The sequence below is a fragment of the Poecile atricapillus genome, chromosome 1 (assembly GCF_030490865.1).
Source record: "Poecile atricapillus isolate bPoeAtr1 chromosome 1, bPoeAtr1.hap1, whole genome shotgun sequence".
Lineage (NCBI taxonomy): Eukaryota > Metazoa > Chordata > Aves > Passeriformes > Paridae > Poecile > Poecile atricapillus.
This window is the reverse complement of record NC_081249.1, coordinates 140,854,797-140,871,959: the sequence shown is the minus strand read 5'-3', so window position 1 is coordinate 140,871,959 and position 17,163 is coordinate 140,854,797. Positions and strand designations below refer to the sequence as shown.

Here is a 17,163-nt window from a genome sequence, read left to right as displayed (position 1 = left end):
GTTAGCAACTGCATAGGAGTCCCATCACAGCTCAGAGATTTACTTATTTTTGTCACAGGAACCTGTGAAACTCCCAGTCCCCCTCCTGTAAAAGGTGACCCCAGAGGAGGACAGGTGACATGAAAAGCTGAATACCTCTGCCTCCTAACCCCACCACTGGGAACAGAGGCAGGAAGGGGAAAATTCATGCACAGACATTATAAGCACATCAGTCAAGGGGCAGAGAGGCTAAGTTAATTTTTAATTGCAATTCTGCTCTACCCTATTAGATCCTGTACTGCCTCCACCCAGCAAGCACTGCATGCTTGGTGCTCAGTGAAGTTTATGATATTTGGCCCAGGCTAGTGCTGTACAAGCCTGGGCCACGCAGCTCTGCTGGGAAGGGCTCAGCCCTTCTCTGCAGGTTTCTCCCTGATGAGTTCTGGCAGCTGAAACACCTCAGCTGCCAAGTTATTGCACAGCACAAATAAGGGGCTCATTTATGAGTGCAATGAAAGAAAAGGAAGAACCACAAAACAAACCAGAGCAGAGCAGCTGTGGAAATCACCATCTCGGTAGATTTATAAAGAAGTGCAAAGTTCATGCAAACCCTTAAAGGACAGCACACATTCCCAAGAGCACTGAGCTCTGAAAGTCAGTCCCAATACTCCAACTCAGGTAAAGAGGGCTCACATTTGACTGCATCGACATGGCCTGAGGATGCTGTCCCCTCTCCTCCAGATCCTCTTGCTTAAGGACAGGAAATGACTGGTTACAAAGAAGCTGCAGGTTACTCCTGTGTACTTTGACCAGTTGCTCCCCATAACCATCCTGCAGGCTCTAACACCAAGGGACCTAAGACAAAGGCAGACGCTATAGGATGCTCTACTACCAGCTTCTCTCAGGCTAGGATGAGGTCAAACCAACATCAGATTTGGCTTTCACAAGTTGCTATTTCCCTTGCCCCCACAAACACCCCAAATGCCCTGTTAAGGCTGGCAACTCTGGCTCAGTTCTACTATCCCTCCTTCCTACTCAAGGAGAAACTTACAGTTTGACAGATGCAGAGATGCAGCAGCCAGCACCATGAACTAAGGTTCTGCAGCATACCCTAAGGCTCCTGATCCTCCTTCACCTCTTGCATCTGATGTGGAAGGTGGAATCTTTGGGTGAAAGTCCAGCTGGTCCACTGAAGCAACCTCCAATGCAGCCTCAACTGATCTCAAGCATTGCAGGTGTTTTCTTGACACAACAAGCAAGCATCACCTTCCTCACCTACCTAAGTCTTACACATTGCAACAGGTCATTCCCCTCAAGATATCACAAGGCTGGACACTTAAAATATCTAAAGCTGTCCCTGATCTGGTCTCCTGTCGTTTCTTTCTCCACCACAACATGGACCAAAGTCAGATGGGTTCATTTGCAGACAGATTGACCAAGAAATCGTGGAGATGGAGGTGCTCCCACTTCTGTACTCTGGTTGTGTAACTGGCTCCCTCTGCCCAAAGTAACTAGCAGGTGTCCCCAGGCAGGGATCAGCATGCTGCTGGTTCCATAAAGATGTTTATCTGCATGGTAATTTGCATGAGGCTGAGGCCATTTTGAAGGCTAGTGTAGTTACTTTTTGCATTATCCCAATTCAGAAGCAGACTGGAAATATAGCTGCATAGAGACCTACAGAAGCCAGCACACAAAAGTTGGTCACTAAATGGCCACTTTTCAGCTCCAAGGCAGCCATCCCCATGCAGGAGAGACTGGGGAAGGGACAGCTCAGAAAGTTGTGGGGCAGAGGAGGAAACAGGTTATTCTTTGCAGGATTCTGAGCCCTTGCAGCACAAAGCTCAGCTGCTTCTCTATCCATGCACATGCAGAACAGACATCTGGTAATCAGAAAGTCTCCTGATCGTGACTGATGAGACAGGACAGCTTCACACAGCAGTACCAGTTAATGAACAATGACAGAGTTACTAAGTCTCCTGTTAACCAGGTACACCACTGTCCTCAGGGCAGGGACTGTAAGTTACAGCTCCATTAACATACAAAGAATATCCTAAAGAGTTCATCTTGTTGACATTAATATATAAAGGCCTTGGACTTTCGGTACACCTGGGAGGTACATCTTGTCTCTGGCAAGCAAATAACCACAGAGCTGATGAATGACCCAAGCCTGAATTCATTGAACTTTCCTTTAAGCTTCACTGAGATAATACCAGCTGTGTAACGACCTTGAAAACATAAACAAGATTATATTTGTCATGGAGATTGTCCAAATAGCATCTCTTCACAAGTTACAATGGAAGGACTGAAGGAGAAGCTGGATGTTAAAAATTAAGGTATATATAAGTATGTATTTTATATATATGTGTGTGTATCTCAGTGATACAGGTACAGTTTCTTTTTGAAGGAAAGTGTCAGCAGAAGGCAGAAAAGTATTTCTGCATATTGCAAATTTTGAAAACAGAACAAACCAGACCCTATCTTATTCCATCTTCTACAAGAGACAGTTTCTTCTTAAGTAGAAGTAATTGTCTTCTCCTCAAGAGAAGACAAGCACAGCTACATCAGCCTGCAAACTGCAGCATCACACTTAATTACCTGCAAACTTCGAACTACCTGCACATACATGTACTATGAGACCCTAACAGCACCTGCAAGACATCTGCAGGATAGAGACTCAAATGTGCATGCACTCCTAGGGCAAAGGGAGCAGACTAGAGCAAGGCAACAGCTGTCTTCAAGTACTGCAGAAATACCACTGGAAAGAACAGATTTCTCAGGAATAGTTTCTGAGGGAACTTAGTAGCTCACATTGCAAAGGTAGATTTGTTCCTGGTGTACCTGGTAAGACATTCAGCTTTTCTGTCTGACTTCTGTAGTTACTATTATTCTGTAGTTACTAAAATTCTGTGTGAATTTTCTGACTAGCAACTGCATTCTCCAGCAAGATCCTGGATTAGAAAGCACCCCCAGGACTTCCTACAATGGCACAGATTTTTCTGTATGTTTTATCACAGCAAGCACATGTTGTGTATTTTGTAAAAAGGAAATGCGTATTTTAGAAATGTACTTCTGATGCTCAGCGGGAAGTGATCAGATATTTATAAACCACTATCGTATCGTTAGAAAGAAACCAAGCCCATAGTTCAGTATCAAAGAGCAGCAGAGGTTTTAGAAGTGTGTTTTAATCTCTATGTTTACAAGCAGTGTAACACATTTTGAGAACATCTGGCCTTCACACTTCAGTTTGAAAGCCAACATTTAAGTAGTTCTTCAGTCCCTACAACTGGCAAATTGAGAAAGTTCTTTGCTATTTTCAGCCTACACACTCATGCTTGCACAGCATGACAGTATTTGTAGGACAGCATTTCTCCGATTTAAGCAAAACTTTCCATACATAAAGACCAGAGATAGAACTCTGCCAAAAAATGGGAGGAAAAAACCAACCCCAAACCCCACTGTCTCAGACGTCATTTGATTCTCCTCTCCCCCTGAAAAAAAAAAAAAAAAAAAGGTAGAAGAAATTAATCAACTTACCAAAAATAGCAGACAGAAGAAATAGCCAAAAGTACAGTTTAGTGGACTTTCTCTTTTTAATTACCACATATTAGAGCGTTAGTTGTGCAACAAGCTCTGCAGGTCAGGTCCAGAAAGAGGTCTCCACACTGACTAAAGCCAGCACACAATGCAGTAAAAATGCAGAGTTTTCACAAAACTGGTTGGGCAACTCTGTCACTTGACTACATTGGCTCTTTAATCGCTTCAACAACGAGACCAGCTCAGCTTTGTTTACTGCACTTGGAGCTGCCAGGCTGCAAACCTAACCTCTGAAATGGATGTGCCCACCAGCTCCCACACCTGTCAGTGGCACCAGTGTGTCAAAAGCAGTCCCCCTGCTCTGGTCTGCCGCACATCTCCCCACAGAGGAGCAAAACCTGCGAGCAGGACCTGCACTCCAAACTGCAGCAGGGAGACCAGCACAGACAAGGAGCATTCTGCTTGTGCTCAGGTAAGCTTCTCCCCAGCACAGTTCTGCAGCACAGGGGATGCTTCAAAGTGCTTCTCTGTGCCAGTCATCAGCCTGGAAACCCCAGGTGCAAGTACATGCACAGGACAGGCTCCCCTACCTTCCCTCTCATGCAAGCAATGCCTTGGGAGGTCAACAAATCTCTTCCAAGGAGTTGCACAATACCCCTCGGCTTGGAGATACCTTCCTCAAACTCAGCAGCTTTTTCTGCCTGCCAGAGCTCCCAAAAGTTACCACAATCCAGCCAGGAAGAAAGCCCTTTTTTCTATTTTATGAAACAGCAACAGAGATTGTGAGACATAGGTAGGAGCCAGGTAGTAGAAGTGGTTTTTACCTTTCCTGCCACCTCCTCCCATAAAATGCAAGAGGTCAAGGACTTTTTACTGTAAAGTTCCCTTTCCAAACAAACTGGAAAGTTTTCAGTTACTTCCATTTTCTCAGATGCTAGGGCAAGTAACTAGTGGGTGATTAGATACAGCACACCCATGACAAACATGTTTCTGAGAAGTTACAGCATCTGCTTGACCCAGGAAATGAGGTTTCCTACTCTCTTGGTTCTTTTCAGGAATTAGCAAAGAAAGTAGTTTTACTTCAAGGGCAGGAAGTTTTCCACAGCTTAGCAATTTGCACAGCACTTGAACAAACAACTTCTCTCCACCTCCCCTTTGCTAACTGAGTCTTCAGACCACACACCTCCACAGACAGGTGGACGGGGCTGAGCAGAGCCTGGGCACCAGCACCTGGCATAGGAAGAAAGCTGAGCTCACCCAGCATCACCCCCAGTAATTGCAGGTTCTCCTGGAGTTCATTTCATAGCTTAAACCAGACACTTCTAGAAATCAAAGCACTAGAGATTGTCTGTTCAGAAGGGCATAGGGCAATAAGCACTTCGTTGTCCTTCTCAGGTTAAACCTCCAGAGGAGCTCAGACACCCTGCCAAACTATCTGACTCACCAGAGCAATGAAGTCCCTTGCAGCTGACAGCCCACTGGAGAATGGAAGTGTCTTCTACCACCAGGATTATCCCTAAGACTTCTCCCCCTAGAGTAGTACATGCACATGGTCTCAAGTGGCAGAAAGGAAAAAAAAACAACAAACAAACCCAAAACCCACCACAAAGCAAACAGAAGATGCCTCTGGCTTTGTTGTTCCAAATGACTGTGAAGCTTTAGAGTGAAGTAATCTTCCCTGAACAACAGAAGAGACAGGCTAGTAGTCTACTTTAATCGTATCACATGCTTTGTACCACATCCTTCACTGTTAGCAAGGCACTGATCTAAAGAAGCTGAGGCTTTAACCCTTTAGCCCACAGATCAAGGAGAGCTGGAAGAGTACAGCAAACCCACCATGACTAGAAAGTGAAAAGTGCCTCAGGCCACAAGGGGATACATCTTTTGGCTTGTTATCAGAAACATATCAGAAAACATGTGGCTTGTTATCAGTTGTCCCTTTATTGTTTGTAATTTTAGGAAACTTTGGTTTTGCCAAATAGACCATCTGCAAATACCTGAACCACTCCTGTGCCCCTGCTACATGGGATGCTAGAGCAGAAGAGCACAGACCAGCAGGTGTTAACAATCTCCCCTGTTCAGCAAGGTTTGCCCTACCATCACCATGGGCCTCCAATCTGAAGGCCCCCTCTGCAGGCTGACAGTATAGGAATCAGAAGTACAGGATTCCTACTAGATTGTCACACAAAGTACCTCGTGATCTCTCCCAGATTTTCATACCAGGGAAGACAAGGGAGGCAACTCAGCCAAACCATTTGTTACAAGCAGACAGGGCCAGCTGAGCCTGGGGTCTCCAAACTCTGCACAGAATCACACACAGTGGCAGTAGTGACACAGCCACAGAAGGTTACTCCTGGTCCCAGCCTCTGCCCCAGAAGAAGCTGTACTTCCACCAGACCATGCCAGGGTCACACGAGACCTTGTGCCCTGCTGGAGCATAGTCTGCCCTGCTGACGAGGGGAGCATCGTCACAGACAGTCTGAGGATGAACATTTCACAACATCCTGAGTTTCATGCCACAGATGCCTCTTGACACTACCAAAGGGTACGAGTGGAAAGAGAAAGACAGAACTATAAAAAGCTCCTGAGGAAGGGATTCTGTCTCAAGCAGCCCCTGTTTCCAAAATGATGACATACAGAGGGCAGGAGGGCAAGAAAAGCCATAAAGTGCAGGACTTTAAACCACAGATACTTTGAGTAATTTTCTGCTATTCAAAAACATTCACCTCAACCACATTTTCCCTTTCCAACATCACAGTAAATAATACGAATAGTTTCACACTTGTAACTGGCAGCACCTGGCCAAAACCCTTGCTGCCCTGATCACTCTGAGGAGGCAACTCAGAAGCTATTTCAAACCTTTCTTTGGAACAGCCAGTCCCAACAGGGGCTGCTGTACAGTCTCTCAGACGTGGAGCAGCATTGTCTAGCACTTTTTCCTTTCACCTTTACAGAACACTCTCCTCATGCCAAGCTCTTCTGACAAGAGACAGAAAGTGGAAAAGAAAGCAACATTGTACAGCAGTAAAGAGCAACGCTGTAAGGAGCAAGAATAACACAGCATGAGCTGTTACAGAAGCTGCAGTGAAGCTGCTTTGTTCCCCGTAGAAGCATTTTAGGAAGTGAAATGCCACAATAAGAAATCTCAGAGGACAAGGCTGGAAAACAAAGGGGTCCTCTAGAAAACACTTAGTCAGCTGGAAGAGATACCCAAAAACCTTTTGTTGCCCTTCTATGAAGATGGCCCTGAACTCCAAGGCAGGCTGCAATACACAGAGGTGTTCTGCTACCCTGACGATTGCTACATTACCATGCAGGTAATCCCAGCAGAGTTAATTGGAGCAACACAAGAATATTGATTAGTGATAGACCTGCCACCTGCAGTTAAGATCACTCCTATAACACCATTGCAAAAAAAAAACAAAAAAAAAAAAAATCAATCAATCCTTCAGAGCAAAACGTGTGTAGGTTCTGGACAGAACTGCTTCAAGCCAAGAAGAACAGACATATGGGATAGGTTCCCTAGGAATTTGGCAGTTAAAAAAGACAGCAAGAGTTTGAAAAGCTAGGTCTGTTTTGGGAAAAAGAGGGGCCGCCTTGGAGTCTGCAGACCTATGCACAGTGGTCTGGAAAATGGGTTCAGCTGAACCTGAACCAAGAGAGGCTGGGTGGCCTTTTCTTTCCTGAAAAGGTCTCCTTTTCTATATTTAGAGCATAAATATTTCAGAAGACTACTTGATGGAGGAATGCTAAAAGAATAAGATGGAAAAAAGTAGTTCAGAGGTATTTACTTTAAAATAAGAAAGAACCCAGAGTAACTAATTTACAAATAATCCGATGAGCCTCAGTGCAGACATAAATGCTCCCATTTCAGAGGAAAAAAAAAAGCATGCTGTTCCATCTTTAATCAGTAAATCATGATTGAGGCTAATACTACTTTCTAATAGGATTACAGACACAATTTTTTCTTACTTGTCTCTGTCCCACCGCATTGTCTTTCCCCTCACAGTTTTACTTCACATCAGCTCCACAAGTTTTAATCAAGCCAAACTCACCAGTCACCTGAAACTGCAGCAAGAGGTCTCATGCATTCTACCTGGGCAGGTTATGGTTGCCACACACAGCTCCCTCTGCCCCCAGCACACCTGTCCACCCCTCACTAGTGCAGCAGCTTGAAACCCAGCCCAACAAAAACCCATTGCCTGCTCCTCCTCTGACAGGAGGCTGCCAGCAGGAGATCCACCCATCACAGGGCACCAGAGCTCTCCACTGACATCCTGGGCACAGGAATAACCATCAGACAGCACCACAGTAACAGCTGCTGACCTGGCTCAGCTCACACATGACTCCACAGGCTGTTCTTCCTGACAGCAAACATCCTGTGGCAGAGGCTGTCTCTCTTTTGGGCAAACAAGGAGCAACTGCTCAGGTTCCCATGGGATAGCACCAGCCATCTACTTGTACACACACCAGTGGGTCTTGCCAGTGGCTGGCAGCCGGGATAGGAAGAGGTTTCTTCTCTGCCTGAAGCTGCACAATGCAGGAACCTAGTGTTTCTAGGATCAAGTCTAAATCACTGCCACAACAGCCTCCAAAGCTTCAACATGATGGACTGGTAACACTCAGGCTCTGAGGCCACCAGCAGGACTGCAGCATCAAATCAAAGAAGCCTTGGAGGTCTTGGACTTGGGAATTAAAGCAGCTTGCCATTCCTCAAAATAGCCCTTCCTTGAAATAGTCTCTTCTGCCAAAGCAACAGCCAGTTTGATGAAGTTTTTGACATTTAAAAATTCCCATGAAGTTTTGGCAACTGCATTTTTTGTCACCTCAGTTTCATTCCAGGAAGCCATGAGTCACAACACCTCCCCCGGGGGAAAAAGGGTGAGAGGAAAACACTGACATTTCAGGCCCTCTCACATCAGGCAGGAGAAGCACCAGCAGCTGTGGGCATCACCTCCAACCCCTCAGGAGTTGCCAGGACCACCCCCATTTTAGCTGCACTCGCAGCTAAAGTGTTCTCACCCTTGGAGGATCAGGGGTGAAGGAGCTGTGCATGGGGAGCAGCCACCCCTGCAGCAAGTCCCACGGAGGGGCTGGGGTTCACCTGCAAGGCTGATCACTCCCCCACACCAGCAGTCTGCAGGAACTACTCCCGTACCCGCAGCCTCTCCCCCCACTCCTGTGCAGTTTCCCCTGAGAAGTGCAGCAGAGCCCTGGGAAGCAGGGAAGGGCTGTGCCTTTACCTTGTTTCACAGGGCTCACCAGGGCCTCTCCACACAGCTGTGGTGTAGCACAGTTCCACACAGCAGCTGCCGAGCAGAAGTCTTCTCTAATTAAAAGAGCTTCCTTGGGGAATAGGCAGATCTACTGCACAACTCGGAGCACTCTTTAGTTATTCCATGTGCATAGCTGCAAGCCAGCATTAGAAAGGGATCTGAATGCAAAGAAGAGTCCAGCAGCTTCTTATGCTGCTGGGAAAGTACATTTAGGCAGCTGGAGTTTTATCTGGTTTGGATTCCTCCCTCCCCCAAAAGACTTCAGAGGTGAGCATAATTAGAACTCCTGCCTGCCTTTTAAGCCCCCGTTTCTTCTAGCATGCAGCATAGACGTTTGGTCAGTGCAAAATACAGGGCAGCAGCAGGGGAAAACAGCCTTGCTAACCTGCAGGTCAGCAGTCTGTCTCCTTAATCCAAGTCCTGCTCTGCTTCTGTGTTTTACAGGGAGCCTAGACACAGGCTAGAAGAAGAAAGGAACACAACACAGAAGAAAGGGAATGAGGGGACAGGAGGCCAAGAAAGCATGCTGGGAAGTTGAGGACATTCCAGCAAAGCCACTCAGGACTGACTCATCACCAGCAACTTCAGTCCACGACAGACACATGACCGGTTCCACAGCAGGCAAGAGGATGCTTTGTGCCACAGCACCATGTGAAAGAAGCCCCAGAACCAATGCAGCCCTAGAGATGGTGTCCTGTCACCACATCAGCCAGAACAGCACCCTTTTATGCAAAGAGTACTCTACAAATTAATTGATTACAAGCTGACAGGAGAGGAGCAGAGCAGTCTGGTGACTTTTGAAATCAGGTATACTAGTTCTGGGGACCAAAATCCAAAAAACCCCTTGATACTGCCACCACTGAATATAGAACTTATTATCAATTTCTTTCCACACACATTCTAAGTAATATTAAGTAAGCCATTTGCAGGACCAAGGAGAAATCAGAAAAAAAAATCATGTAGGAAGGGTATAAGACACTCCCAACACAAATATTTTTTCCTCTATTACTAGAACAGTTAGAAACTGAAATGCCACAAAAGGTATAAGCTTCCCTGGAAAGGTCTAACTAGAGCACTGAGGCATTTTGTGCAGCAGTAGAGATCATCTCGTTAATTTAGACTTTGCAATTGATTCCCAGCATAACTGTTAACCATCTATCACAGGAGACATATCAGTTTTGTGTCTAGGATTTGCAAATTCTTATATTTTGGGATGACAGTAGAAGCCCTTGAAATCCTAGTGAAGTGCCAAGATGCCCTATCCACACCTGCCCTGCATGCATGTTCCAGAAGCCCTGCACCAATACAGCTCAAGTCATGGCCCCACAGCAACCCAATGCACAAAACCCCAGAGGCAGCTCACTTGAACCTGTGCCAGTCTGGTGCACCAGCCCAGGCAAAACCAGCATCCTGGAGCAGGCTGCTTTTAAAACTAGACAGACAAGGTGCTGCATGAAGCCTCTCCTGTAGAGGCAGGAGCTGAGGGTATCAAATTCCTGTGTAGTCCCTTGAACCCATCCTGGTGAGGGCACAGAAACCTCATGGAGCAGAGGCAGTGTCCAAAGCAAGGTGCTGAAGAAGAGTATGGTCAGATCCACTGACTGAAACCCTTCTTCCAGAACAACTCTGGGAAACAGCTTCCTTCATTCCTTCATTCATTTACCAACAGGTAAAGCTACTTTACAGCATGTTCAGTCCCTGCTGTGCAAACTCCTCCAAGAGTAGTTCCTTTCCCAAGCTACCTACTTGGCAATGGATGGGGAGCAGGAGGGACAAAGGGCAGCTCCCAGCTCCAGCTGTGGGAAGATCAGCTCAAGATGCAGAGATGGAGATGCATGGCTGCAGCTCTGACAGCTCATTTGCTCTTTTGCTTGTGTATGAGAGACTGAAGCAGACTTGGTTTGCCTACAAAGGGAACTCCCTGTTATGTAACTTCAAATCTTCAGGCTGCTGGATATCCTAATGTATACAGTTCGTTCCAGATCAGTGATTCTCCAGTACACATGGCCATGGGATTATCATCATACTGGAAGAGATCAGCAATCTGCTTACAGCTCAGTAACAATTTTGTAGTAAAGTGCTTTCATCATGCACCTGTCTCAAGGCTGTGTTTGCAGCAAAGCAACTAAAATCAGCAGCCCAGCAGCATCCTTAACAAATTCCACCAGTACTTCGCTTATGTGCAAGGCTCTTCCTCTGGTTCTTCCTGAGCTCCCTAAAGACAGACAGGACACTTACCACACCAGCAGCTTTCAGGAATGAAGTACATGCACTGGACTTTGGTTTGACTTGCTTTCAAATGGTGGTGTCCCAGTAGGTGGTGTCCCAGTTCTGAAGCTCCATCAAGGAGACAAAAAACTAGAGCAGTCAGCCAGACAGCCTGTGCACGCACCTCTTCCCACAGGACAAAGCCTGTCCCCAGCTTAGTCTCCTTCTCTTTCTCCCCTGTATTTACTTTGGATGAGCCACAAACCACCCAGCTTCCCCGGCTCTGTGGTGTTCAAAAAGACACATGCTTGGGTTCAGAGCTGGCAGTCTTCAATCCCTGTTCTCATCCCCACAGGCTACTGTTTTATTCCCTTTTTCTTCCATGATCAGCCAGGCAGTCCCTTCTGCAGAGCTGCTCACAGTAACGCCTCATCCTTCTTCCAGAAAATTAGCTAGCTCTGAATCTGACAGAGCACACAAGAAGTGATTTAAGCAATCTCCACTACGCAGTTCCTTTGGTTCACTTATCACCCCATCTAGACTGAAGTCAGCCATTAACTGCTTCAGTGTTTCCAATCCTTGATAGCCCAGAGAGCTTTCAGCAAACAGGCTCTGCCACAGCCAACCAGCCGTCAAGGAACTGTTGGCACTGACTGTGCCTCCTGTATTATTCCTTTTACCATGCCAAGAGAGGCTGTAATTTTTAGCTTTTCCTCCATTTCATTCCCTCTAAGAATACAGAAGAGCCAAAAAGAGACAGAGGTGGTTAGGTAATGATTGCATCTCATCAGGCAGTTGCTAAAGGAAAGGTGGCTCACTCAGCTATCCCTTCACACGTATGTCATTAATCAGTAGCCTGTAGAAAGCTCCAATCCCACGTTCCTCCAACAGATGCATTAGTTCAAGGACACAGTTCATTTCTTTCGCCATTAAAACTGACAACCACATGGTGGAGGGCAAGCTACTAGGTCCAGCTACCCCTTTGCTGCATAAAAGGACTCTGGATGTCATGATCCATGTTCAGAGACAAATGAAGGGAGGGAAGGAGAAGAATGGGATACAGATGTCATGCTCCTATTTTTGAGAGGTGAAGTTAAGGCACTCTAGGGTGAATTCCTGAGCAGTACTACCATAATATACCATTATATTATAATATATCATTCTACCATAACTATACCTCTGAATTACTACCACAATTCCTGGCAGTAGCAAGTTCGTTTTGTTGCACGTAAGTTTTTCCACAATGGAAACTGAGGAGTTAGCACAAGAAGGCTGTGCCTCCCATCACCCCTTGTACACAGCCCCACTGGAAATATTGCTACCTCCTCCAGCCTTCCAAGATGCACAAACAGAGCCTGAGCCCCGGCAGACCCACCTCCTCTAGCACCTCCCACTCACCAGCCAAGAGGAACCAGGAAAAAAGTGTCTGCCGTGCCATAGGCACCTTTAAAGTGGAGCAATAATTACTGCTTCAGAAAGCATGGGGCATGATTCAAATCCCAGCATCTCCCTGGCACTCCCGTAACAGACCCTATCCCATCAGTGCCCAAAGGTCTTTGTGGCAATGCCCTTTTGCCTGTGCTGTGTGCTTCCTGCTGGAACAATGCCAGCAGGCACCAAGAACCACAGCTATGGTTTGAAAAGTGCCCTGGAGCCTGTGGCTACCAGAGGTTTGCAAAACTCCCACCGGCATCCCTCTGACTTAAACATCTGCTGGATGAACACCTGCAGGCCTGGGTAGACCCCTCCTGCTGTACAGCTGTGAGAGCAGGACACAAAGTAACAGAGGAGTGATAAAACCTTTCCTTGGTTACGGTCAGACGAGAAATTTCATGTGAAACCCCTCCTTGCACTTCAAAGAGCTTGAAGCAGAGTGGTCTGAGTAGCAGGGACAAAAAACCTCCACGGAGCTGTGGGAAGGCCTCATCAGAGCATTTCCTGCACCAGCTTACAGTTGTAGGTCACACTACACCTACCTGTCACCCGAGAATTAAATAGAGACAATAACAGTAACGAAGAGAGTCCAGATGAGCCACATCATTAAAGCTGCTAAATCCTCTTAAGGGAGGAGCTTCCATGCAGCAGGACAGAGATTGCCCACAGGGAGGGCTTTCTCCAGGCTCTCAGCCTGAGGCTTGCTCTATTTCTGTCACACGCAGGTAAGAAGCTGAACAAACACTGCAAGGCTTCACCCAGCCCTGCAGCACAGCGATGAGAATGTCATCTCAGTGGTCCCCAGAGCCCTTGACAAGGGTGGAGAAACCCCAGCCAAAGAGGGGTTTAGGTCCAAAGAGGCTACACCAATCAAAGATATTTTGGCAGCAAGATATTTCTCTGAAAGGGGTGTTAAATAATACAATGTTAGGAGTGAAGAGAGGCTACTTACTTCTCTGAGCCACTCCAAATCCACACATAGACTTGCAGAGCAGTTGGCAAAGGTTCTCATCTGTGTGGGCTGCCCAGCACGAACAAGCACCCATGGATTTTTTTCTTTTTTGTAAAGAAGCACAACTGCAGCTCTAGGAGTTCCTGCTCCAGCCAAATGACCAAAACTAAATGGAAATGTTAAAAAACACCTCACTGTTGCAGGAGGTTCTGCTGTGGAACACTGGCAGGTCTTCTGACGCCCGAGCAGTGACACTGCAGAACAGGACACTCACTAACTGTACCACCCAGTGCCCTTCTGCCTCATTAACACTTTCTTCCCATTTAGTTCATTCATTTAGCTCATGAAGTATTTAGTAAGAGCTGAGTAATTTGTCATTTTTACAGCTTGTCATATGCTTCACATCAGCATACAGCAGCACATTACTGAGAGTGCTCCCCTCACTAGACACCTCCATCTAGATTTTCAGAACAGTGTTTCTATACTTTGACCTTGTGGACCACCAAAATTATTCTAGCCACAGGCTTCTGCTTGACAGTTCTCATGCAGTGAGCAAGCTCCACAGCAGCAGGTTCACATCTCAGGCTTCAAAGGGGATTTTTCTTAAGCCCAAGATGTCTGAGAAAGCAAAAAAAAAAACAAACAAAAAAACCCAAAAAAACCCAAAACATGGAGAGGAAGTATCAGCGATGGCAGATTTCAAGACAGCACTCTCCAGCTGTTCACCCTCGCTTGCACAAAAGCACGAGTGTTGTCAGAAGCTAACAACCCAGAGGCCTCACAAGTGGTGGGATTTGTTACATCCCTGTGAGCCTCTACCCTCAACAGCAGCTCAAACATCTCCAAGGGCAGCTCTTCTCCCCAGCCACTACCTCTGAGAGCACTGCAATAGGACACTGTCTCTCCCTTGCACAGCTAATAAGTGTCAAGCTCTCATCTTTCACACAATATGCCAGAGCTTGTCCAAGACATAGGAACACTTCATCCTAAACTAGCTTTACTAAAGCCAATGTTTAGATTTCAGGATGGTTTGGTTTGGATTTTTAGTTTGTTTTTTCTTTTGTACCAAACACCCCATTTTACATTGAAAGCATACACAGCAGATTTTTAATGCTTTGGGGCAGAATCAGCATGCCTGGGGTGCAACAAGCTGCAATCCCCTTATCCCCCTTATCGACAGATTTGTTACCAGTCACACTGCAAATGCAATTTTCATTCCCAACATCTACCCAGCTGTTGAACTGCAAGCACTACTCTGAACTCCTCACAGCGATCTCAGAAAGGAAGGGCGAAAAAGGGACACAACAGGCCGGGCCAGCACCAGATTTCTCTAGTTGTAATACGGTAAGATCGCTACAGAAGCATCTAATCCACATCTTGGAAATCAATCAAGACAGAGCCGACTGAAGCCAGCTGTATGCCCAGTCTCATCAGCAGGCAGCAGAGGCACTCGCCCGGTATCCCCGCACAGCAGCAGCCCGCCGGGCCGGCGGGACCCGCTCCTGCGGCCACCGCGTCCGCTGCAGCTGGCCACGCTCCCTGTCAGCTCACACGCCAGGGATTACGGCTCAGCCCCCGACTCGAGTGTGGAGGGGCTGAGAGCGTCCAGCAGCGGGGACCGGCGCCCCGAGAGGCCCCCCGGCCCCGCATGCAGCCGCCGGGGGCTGCCGAGCCGCACTGGGGACTCCCGCCGCGGCCACCAGAAAGCTCCGCAGAAAACCCCCGCGAAGTCCCCGCCTGGCACGGCCCCCGGCCCGGCACGCCGAGACCCCCGGGCCGAGGGGAGCGGGGTGTCCCGGCCCGGCCGCCCCCTCCCGAGCCGCCCCGCTCCTCCGCCCCTCGGGGCGCAGCGCCTACCTGCTCTGCTCGGCGGGCTGGGCACGGCTGAGCTCGGCGGAGCGCTCTCTGCTCGCCGATGTGCCCCCGGGGCGGAGCCGGCTGCTGCACTGAGCCGGCCCCGGGGCGGGCCACCGCCCCCAGCCCTGCTCGGCCACCGCCCCCGGCCCTGCTCGGCCACCGCCCCCAGCCCTGCCCGGCCACCGCCCCCGGCCCTGCTCGGAGCCGGTGCCTCGCCCGAGCCCCGCCGTGCCCGCCCGGGGCTCCGCGCAGCGCCCGGCACGGCCCGCTCCGAGCCGCTCCTCGCACCGAGTCACGCGTTTTCCGCTGCCCACCCGTGAGGCCTCGGCCGCTGCCTCCCCCTCTCCACCCGGGACCGAAGCACCCGGCTCCGCTCGGGCAGGTGGCCAGGCAGGGCCCGGGGACCTTTGCCCCGCTCGCTCCACTTGCCGTGAGCCCGTCTCCTCCCGCGAGCCCCCTGCCTGGCCCGTCAAGTAGGTGCAACAAGCGCACACACACCATCGCCCCTTAAAGCCCTTTAAAGCCACTCGCACAGCTTGGCTGGTGCTGCGAGACGCGCTCTGTGGCTCCCTGCCCAGTGAAAGCAAGCCTGATGACCCACCGAAAGATTTTTCCAGTGGGCAATTTCGCTGCCCCGATGAATCCTGTAAACATCACCCGTGCTGCACATTGTTCCCCCTCCAAACCCCGTTAAGCTCTTGTTTGCCCCAGTGCCTCCAGCACTGTGAAGATGGTGAGGTGTTCGCATGCTGTGGCTGCTGTTTGCTCTGCTGACCAGTGCCACTGCATTGTTTCCAGGGGCTTCTCTGTTTTGTGCAGTGTATCCGCTCTGCGCAGCAGGCAGCAAGCTCAAACCACCAGCTCTTTGTTCTTGGCACGTGGCATAATTAGCCCAATGGGATCCTGCCTCTTCTCTGCTGGTAGAAAGAAATAGAAGTGATAAATAAAAATAAAAGTGATCCTCTGTAAATCCTCATTTCAGAGATTCTGAAACGAAATCTATCAAGCCAATCCTAAAATGAAGGAAGATCAGGAGGTCCCTCACCCTTCTGAGGAACAGCACTCCTCACTTTCATGTATTCTGCTGTCCTGGCAGGAGGAGGACCAGCCAACTCATGCATCTCAAGGTCCCAATCCTCACTCCTGGGGGCAGCAAAAACCGGTTCTGCTTTTGTACTGAGACAGGTGTATAATGGCCACCTTACTCTCTCCTAACAAGATGCCTCTTGGTCGTCTTTCTGTGTCTGAAGGCTGATTGCTTACCCTGCTACCAGGCTTCAAAGAAAACAATTTAGAAGGTCCTTTTCTGGGCTGTCCTTTATTCATTGCATTTACTTGACTTTCATTCTGGTATGTAGAGCCCTATCCAGTCCAAACCTTTCCCTGCAGCTCCCAAGCATTTCCTCTGGTACCCAGATTAAACACATCCTTTGTCCCTTTCCCAGCAGTGGTGTTCAGCAACCTTCCCACTAGCCTGTATTTTATCCTGTAGACATATTTTTTTGTCAGGATAAGCATGTGGTCATGTGAAAGCCAAGCCGCATAACAAGTCCTCCTTCATGCATAGATAGCGTGAGCAGGAGGGGCCATGGGAGGAGGCTGTACATGGAGAGCAGGTGTCACTTGCTGAGTGCCACACACGTTGTGTGCGGCACCCTGGGCTCCACATCCTCCTGCGTGCCACCAGCAGGTAACTGCAGGCTCATCAGCCGGCATGAAGGCTCGGCTGGGGAGAGGGGATGGAAATGCAGGTGCTGAGGCAGAAGAGGGACATTAAAGTGGAAGTGAAATGACTCGCTCTGCAAAGGGGTTTTTGTGGGTGTGGTCTCACCACCCCTATTTCTGCAGCTGCTCACAGCAATACCAGGCTATGCATGGCCTACAAATGGTCTAATTTCTCTCAGACTCTCTTCTCATACCAAA

General features: G+C 48.4%; 1 protein-coding gene across 3 annotated transcripts in view; it reads right to left on the bottom strand.

Annotated features, from left to right (window-relative positions):
• CD82 (CD82 molecule) overlaps nt 1-15,384 on the bottom strand; it is a 38,853-nt gene extending 23,469 nt beyond the window's left edge. The window contains exon 1 of one of the 3 annotated variants that reach the window (XM_058862434.1): nt 15,241-15,384. The gene's annotated coding sequence lies outside the window, so the exon portion shown is untranslated. Of the gene's footprint in view, nt 1-3,513; nt 3,656-15,240 lie in introns of those variants that run through there. The other 2 variants (XM_058862439.1, XM_058862440.1) reach the window with 2 other exon arrangements.
• Nucleotides 15,385-17,163: the final 1,779 nt, after the last annotated feature.